Source organism: Octopus sinensis, linkage group LG26 (genome assembly GCF_006345805.1).
Source record: "Octopus sinensis linkage group LG26, ASM634580v1, whole genome shotgun sequence".
Lineage (NCBI taxonomy): Eukaryota > Metazoa > Mollusca > Cephalopoda > Octopoda > Octopodidae > Octopus > Octopus sinensis.
This window is the reverse complement of record NC_043022.1, coordinates 2,065,457-2,073,657: the sequence shown is the minus strand read 5'-3', so window position 1 is coordinate 2,073,657 and position 8,201 is coordinate 2,065,457. Positions and strand designations below refer to the sequence as shown.

General features: G+C 40.4%; 1 long non-coding RNA gene across 1 annotated transcript in view; it reads right to left on the bottom strand.

Moving 5' to 3' along the window:
* LOC118767996 overlaps window positions 1–7,342 on the bottom strand; it is a 20,264-nt gene extending 12,922 nt beyond the window's left edge. The window contains exons 1-2 of the long non-coding RNA XR_005003917.1: window positions 7,256–7,342; window positions 1,476–1,480 (exon numbers count right to left, since the gene is read on the bottom strand). This is a non-coding gene — a long non-coding RNA (uncharacterized LOC118767996). The remainder of the gene's footprint in view (window positions 1–1,475; window positions 1,481–7,255) is intronic.
* Window positions 7,343–8,201: the final 859 nt, after the last annotated feature.

Sequence of the window (8,201 nt, the reverse complement as noted above, 5' to 3'; positions counted from 1 at the left end):
GTTACAGGGACGTAAGCACACCAGCATCGGTTGTCAAGCGATATTGGGGGGGGGGACAAACACAGACACACAAACACACACATACATATATATATATATATATACATATATACGACGGGCTTCTTTCAGTTTCCGTCTACCAAATCCACTCACAAGGCTTTGGTCAGCGTGAGGCTATAGTTGAACACACTTGCCCAAGGTGCCACGCAATGGGACTGAACCCGGAACCTTATGGTTCTTTAGCAGGCTTCTTACCACACAGCCACTCCTGCGCCTAAGGAAAATCAAATTAAAAATCGTGCCCAAACTAATTTTGTGAATGGGGGGGGGTGAGAAAGATGAACGAATTAAAGTAAATATATCTTAATTGCTGTGTGAGAATGTATACTCTTTTACTTGTTTCAGTCATTTGACTGCGGCCATGCTGGAGCACCGCCTTTTAATCGAGCAACTCGACCCCGGACTTATTCTTTTGTAAGCCCAGTACTTATTCTATCTATCGGTCTCTTTTGCTGAACTGAAGTAATGGGGGACATAAACACACCAGCATCGGTTGTCAAGCAATGCTAGGGGGACAAACACAGACACACAACCACACACACATGCATATATATATTATATATATATATACATATATACGACGGGCTTCTTCCAGTTTCCATCTACCAAATCCACTCACAAGGCTTTGGGCGCCGAGGCTATAGCAGAAGACACTTGCCCAAGTGCCACGCAGTGGGACTGAACCCGAACCATGTGGTTGGTAAACAAGCTACTTACCACACAGCCACTCCTGCACCTATATATAATCTGATGATAAAATATAGTATCTTTCAAAAACATCCTCCATTTATAGACCATATTTTGTGGGTTTAAGAAAAAAAAATATTTTACAGAAATCAATTTTCCACAATGTGAATTACATGGTTCGTTATTAAATATATATTTCTTTACTACCCACAAGGGGCTAAACATAGAGGGGACAAACAAGGGACTAAGTCGATTACATCGACCCCAGTGCATAACTGGTACTTAATTTATCGACCCCGAAAGGATGAAAGGCAAAGTCGACCTCGGCGGAATTTGAACTCAGAACGTAACGGCAGACGAAATACCGCTAAGCATTTCGCCCGGCCTGCTAATCACTCTGCCAGCTTGCCGCCTTCATTCATTATTAAATATATCCTCCTTTCCCACCCCTTTTACCGACCCAAATAAGGGATTTGCAGCATATTAGGGTGTCAGGGTACTTGATTCGGTACTACTTAAGAAGAGTGGTCCTGGTGCGCGTACTCGCGCATCCGCGCTAGCTAGTCGTGACTAGTCGATCCTTTGTGTTTTTTTATTTACTTTGTTTAAAAAAATATTTACTTTGTGTTTTATTTACTTTGCTAGGATTTTTTCCTTTTTCAGACGAAATATCTTACAACCTATAGAATTTTCTCAATAAAGCCCAGAAAAAATGATGTTTTATAAACACATTCTACCAGGATACAAAGTCTTAAAGTGTTTAGTTAACTAGAAATTGTGTTGAAATCTGGCCTTCAAAAGGAAAAGATCCCTTTGCTAGGTAGTCGTTGTAGGATCGACTAGTCACGACTAGCTAGCACGAGTACACGAGTGCACGCACCGGGACCACTGTTCTTAAGTAGTACCTTAATAATGAACATTTCTCAAAGAATTTGATAGAGATAGATTTTCAAATATGCAGATTATAATAACTGTATTGATGATAAATGGTATTCCTTCGTTTTGTGGCCATAAAATAAACTAAAATATGCCCACCGGCATATGGCGTAGTGGTTAAGAGCGCGGGCTACTAATCCCAAGATTCAAGGATTCAATTCTGGGCAGTGACCTGAATAATAATAACAATAATAATAACATTGAAAAATACCTTAGGAATGAGAACCCAGGTTCGAAATTTCCCCAAGACACCTGATGAAGGCTGGAGGGTATATCAGCCGAAACGTTAACAACAAACAAGATGAGGACAAATATGTAAATAATGTACATAATTCCTCATCTCTTAAATATAGAATTGTATAAACTAAAATGAATTGGAAAAATTATCTTAAAATCTCGGCATTATATGTCGGTGATACGAAATGAGTGGACGATGAAAGATGAGATATTTGTGTATAGATATAATAATAATATAATAATAATAATAATGAAATTATTGTATACAGTGCTCAGGTGCACCACAACTTGTCAGAAAGTGCATATAAAGTACATGCAGTAATGTAAAAATGTCTGGAAAGTGAACAGTGTATGTGTCAGATACATGCTTACGTGTGTATGGAGGGGAGAAAATCAGGTGTAGTGTTGGCGAATCTCAGGAACAACTGATGCCAGCAGTTTGTTCCATGCTTCAGCAACTCTCAGCGTGAAAAAATGTTTCCTGAAGTCATGGGAGCTGTGCTGTTTCCTGACTTTGTAAACATGTCCACGGGTGTTAGACAGACGGACTCAGGAAGCATGGAAGTTTTGAAGGATGCAGTGCTCCGACAACTAACAACTGATGCCGGCAGTTTGTTCCATGCTTCAGCGACTCTCAGCGTGAGAAAATGTTTCCTAAAGTCATGGGAGCTGTGCTGTTTCCTGACTTTGTAAACATGTCCACGGGTGTTAGACAGACGGAACTCAGGAAGCATGGAAGTTTTGAAGGATGCAGTGCTCGACAACTAACACTGATGCCGGCAGTTTGTTCTATGCTTCAGCGACTCTCAGCGTGAGAAAATGTTTCCTAAAGTCATGGAGCTGTGCTGTTTCCTGACTTTGTAAACATGTCCACGGGTGTTAGACAGACGGACTCAGGAAGCATGGAAGTTTTGAAGGATGCAGTGCTCCGACAACCAACAACTGATGCCAGCAGTTTGTTCCATGCTTCAGCAACTCTCAGCGTGAAAAAATGTTTCCTGAAGTCATGGGAGCTGTGCTGTTTTCTTACTTTGTAAATTTTCTGACTTTGTAAATATAGACTGAATGATTTCTTACAAGTTTGTGTGATTGTTTATGGAAGATGATTTATTATGACATGAATATAAGTGGCTGAGTAATTTATTAGTGAAGTAGAAAAGCAAAAATGTTCACATTTTTCATTTCCATCTGAAGCATTAAACTTTGTCCTTCCTCTGTTCTTCTTAATACATATTGTCTTAAACACACACGAGGTGCATCCCAGAAGTTTTCAGACTTATTTCGGAGAGGCAGTTATGGTTGTCCCAGTGTCAAACGGGTTAAACACGTCCTTAATCTGGACCACCAACTCAGCTTCGGTAGTGCAAGCAGGGCAGTTGGTATCTTACTCAGCCGTGCCCAACCAACAGTAATTACAATCGGAGGGGAATTAAGAGACCAGAAAGTGGGGTTGGTGAAGCTGTAGAAATTCTCCAACAACCATTTTACTCTTTCCAGAGGTATGGCAAGGACCCAAATCCTTCTGCCACACATGTGGTCTTCCAGCAGCAACCCCTCCAGCCAGGGTTTGAATACGGTCTCTTGCAGCTTCACACAGCCATCCAAAATGAGCCTAAGGCCCTGTCCAAAGATGCAGGGTGGCATGATGTCACACCCAAAGACTATCATAGTTTGGGGTAACTTGGCTTTCGTGATATCCAAGTCATGTTTTAATTACTTTCCTGTATACTTAACAGAGCATTGAATAGCAATCATGATGCTGCCAGTTTGATACCTGACACAAATTATCGTGACACAATAACTCTTTTCCAAAATCCAGATGCCTTCCAGTCCTCCATGTCAGCTAGCTTTTTCTCCACAACATCTTTAATCTTTATACTTTCCAACACTCTTAACTATTCCCCAATACATCAAGTTGTTCTGGCAAAAAAGTGACATTAAAAAAAAAATCATAAAATTTAGCCCAAATACCCTGTGTAATGTCATTCTCTATATAGCTACAAATGTAATTTTTTTCCCAAATAAATTGCACCTCATATTCAAGCCTCTGATGAAGTTACAAGGTGTTATTAGGCACTCAACTATGAGTCTGCTGCATCTTAGAGCAGAAACAACTGTAAGCTAATGAAATGCATAAGATAATCATTTATTCCTTTGCCATCTCTCTTTCTTATATATATATATATTCATATAGCGCTTGGCTGACCAAACCCTTGTGGGTGGATTAATAGATGGAAACTGAAAGAAGTTTATCATATACCTGTGTGTATGTGTGTGTGTGTTTGGCAATGGAGCTTTCCAGATTGGAAAAAATTGGTTTGCAACCATATGGTGGAATAGCGACTGAACTTTTGCACCAAGTCTCTTTCCTTGCTATGATTGGCTCATTAGAAAATTACTATTTGTAAATCTCACAACGAGAGATATTCAGCAACAGTACTTTAGAGTAAAGATTATTTGCCAGTATAACATGGCAGTCCTGGTTTAGGACGAATGTTGCTGTAATTTAGCCCTTGTTCAAAAGTATAAGGACACAGATCATGTTGTATAGCGAGCTGAAGATGATGTCTCCTGGGGCTAAATTACAGCAACATTCGTCCTAAACCAGGACTGCCATGTTATGTTCACAAATAATCTTTATTCCATGATTAGCTCATGTCTTTCTGCTGTTGAGACAAGAATGGTACAAATGTAGGGTTGTACACAACAACAAAAGATAAAAGCAATTAGTATTGCATTTTGGTATTGGGAACTAGGTGGAGGTATGGTCATGTGATTAAGAAGTTTGCTTACCAACTGGATGGTTTGGGGTTCAGATCCACTGCGTGACACTTCAGATAGGCAGCCCCTATTACAACCTAAGGCCAACAAGAACCTTGTGAGTGGATTTACTGATTCAAAACTGTCGTGTAAGAGTTGTGGCACCACCATTCAAGCAGTGTCCTCCGTTTCCAATCTTCGATGAAAAGTTGTCTGGCCATGGGGCAAATATTAGCTAGCTTGGTTGGAAACAGGTGACAGTCAGTAACAGGAAAGGCATCAGGGTTTGGGCTGTCTACCTCATATCTGACTCATGCAAGCATGTAAAAGAGAACATAAAAATTATGATTATATATGTGTGAGTATTTATATATATTCATATATATATATATATATATATATATATAATATATATATATAAATTCATAAATGAGGGCAAGGAAAAAAAATTCTAATGCCAAATATGCCGGAAATTTGACATATTGTCCTTATACCATATAATTTTTTCACAATACCGCACGCTACTCTCGAAAAAGTCGACAGAAATTTCTAAAAATTCCATTATTACCATATGGGTATGAGTAAGTATCTCATTTATTTCTTTTGCCACATGTATTACTGACGAAGAAAGGGCTCTTAGTAGCTAACTAACTCTGAAATTGGTCCGATATGGTAATAATGGAATTTTTTAGAAATTTCTGTCGACCTTTTTTCGAGTAGCGTGCGTATTGTGAAAAAATTATATGGTTAATGGACAATATGTCCAATTTTTCGGCATATTTGGCATTAGAATTTTTTTTCCTTTGCCCTCATTTATGAATTGTTTATAAATTTAAACGTTAAAGGTATTTTTTAATATGCTGGCCATTGATAACATTTTTTTCGAGAAAATATTTTTTTTCGAAAAGAATTTTATCCTCAAATTTGATATATATATATATATATATACATACAGGGGCTGATCAATAAGTATCCAGACAGTTGCTACAGTAAAGAAGATAAAGCACCCAGAGTGAAGACACTTGGCACAGACTGACTATGAATTCTGCTGTGCCTATGCACTAAGTTTTAACATTCTAGCTCACTTCCGCTGTTTGGAAGGAAGGTGTGTAGTGTGTGATTGTCGCATTGGCCATGACAGAAAGTTGAGCAGAGAATCTGCATCAAATTTTGCTAAAAGCTTGGTGGTACCTGCTCAGAGGCCTACACAAAGTTTTCAAAACGTTTTCATTGTCCTCAACACAATCAAGGAGATCTTGTGCAACTGAAATCTGAGTGTCTTTTTGGTCAGCTGAAAGCAGTTTTAGCAGAAACTTAGTAGACACACGTCTCATACCCAAATCTTCAGTGATAATAGAATGAACTGAACTGTAGCTAATCTGCACATTCTCTGATAACTCACAGATGGGTGATTCGACGATTTCCCCTCATAGCATAACTGGCACATTTAAGAGCACACTTCAATTATTGGCCAATGAACTGTGCTTGTGAAGACCTGTTGAGTCAAGTGAAGTCATTGTTGTGTCTAATGCCAGTACACCTGATTGGCACCCATGCCAGTGGCATGTAAAAAGCGCCATTTAAGCATGGTTATTTCCGGTGCCACCTTACTGGCTCTCATGCCGGTGGCACATAAAAAGCACCATGTGAGCATGATCGATGCCAGTGCTGCCTGACTGGCCCTCATGCCGGTGGCACATAAAAAGCATCCACTACACTCTCGGAGTGGTTTGCATTAGAGACCTTGCTAGATCAGATTGGAGCCTGGTACAGCCTTCTGGCTTGCCAGTCCTCAGTCAAACCATCCAACCCATGCCAGCATGGAAAGCAGACGTTAAACAATGATGATAATGATGATGTCACCTCACTGGCTAAGTGAGAAAGCCACCTATGTCTTGTACATAACATCAAATACTGATGAATGACATAGCTTCAAATATGAACAGCTGTTGAGATCAGTTTGGATAAATCTACAACTTTGACATACGTCGATCTTATGATCGTGAGGTTGTGAGTTCGAATCCCGGACCTGGCTGCGTATTGTGTTCTTGAGCAAGACACTTTATTTCACGTTGCTCCAGTTCACTCATCTGTAGAAATGAGTTGCAACGTCACAGGTGCCAAGCTGTATCGGCCCCTTTGACTTTCGCTTGGATAACACTGGTGGCATGGAGAGGGGAGGCCGGTATGCATGGGCAACTGCTGGTCTTCCATAAACAAACTTGCCCAGACTTGTGCCTTGGAGGGTAACTTTCTAGGGGCAATCCCACAGTCAGTTATGACCGAAGGTGGGGTCTCTCAACATACATTGATCAACTTGATAAGTTACGGGGATGTAAACACATCGGTTGTCAAGTGATGTTGGGGGGACAAACACAGACCCACAAACACACACACACACACACACATATACAACGGGCTTCTTTCAGTTTCCGTCTACCAAATCCACTCTCAAGGCTTTGGTCGGCCTGAGGCTATAGTAGAAGACACTGCCATGCAGTGGGACTGAACCTGGAACCATGTGGTTGGTAAGCAAGCTACTTACCACAGAGCCACTCTTGCACCTAAAATAGACCTGATTGTTTATTTTTAGAATGACATGGTAGGGTAAAGTATGAGAGGTCTGATCTGGCTGGTCTGAACATAAAACAGACAGAATATTTGGGCCGGATATGACCAGTATAAATACAAAAGGGCTAAAGCTACAGTGTTACTTGCAAATTAATATTTGTGGAATGAAGTGGTTTAGAAAGGATCTTCAGATGCTGGGCCTCATTCAGGAAATGACAAGGGACTGGGAGATGAGGTGATTTGCTGTACTTGATATAAGACACATCAAGCTAAGTAAAATGACTGTCTTCCACACATACAAGCTGGTTCTTTCAGGTGCTGGTGCCATTAAAAAACGCCAATGTAGGTGCTGCATAAACACACCCATGCTGGTGGCGCGTGAAAAAGCACCCAGCACACTCTGTTAAGCGTTTGGCATCAGGAAGGGCATCCAGCCATAGAAACCATGCCTCGACAGACAATTGGAGCCTGGACAGCTCCCAGCTAGTTCAATCCATGTCAAACTGTGCAACCCATGCTAGCAAGGAAAGCGGATGCTAAACAATGATGATGATGAGTTTAATGGTAAAATCATGAAAGAATCTCCCTCTATATAAACGGCAGTTTGTCTGTGTGTCTGTCAGGTTGTACCCTCACCCTGACCACGGCTTTCAACCGATTCTGATGAAACTTGACACACACATAGCCCAATGTCATAATTCAAAACTAACGCAGCGAAAATTTTGAAAAGTTCCCCCAGTTTTGAAAAAAATTGATAAATTCGACATGGGGTCGAGAATCAGAAACACAAACCACTGACTGTCTAGGGGACGCAACTCGACCTTTTTAACTCTAAAAAAAATTTACCTTCATTTTTTTGCTATTCTTTGGCTATAACTCTCTAAAAATGCTTTATAGTTATTTCCCTTACAAACCCGAGCAACGCCGGGCGATACTGCTAGTCAGGTTAT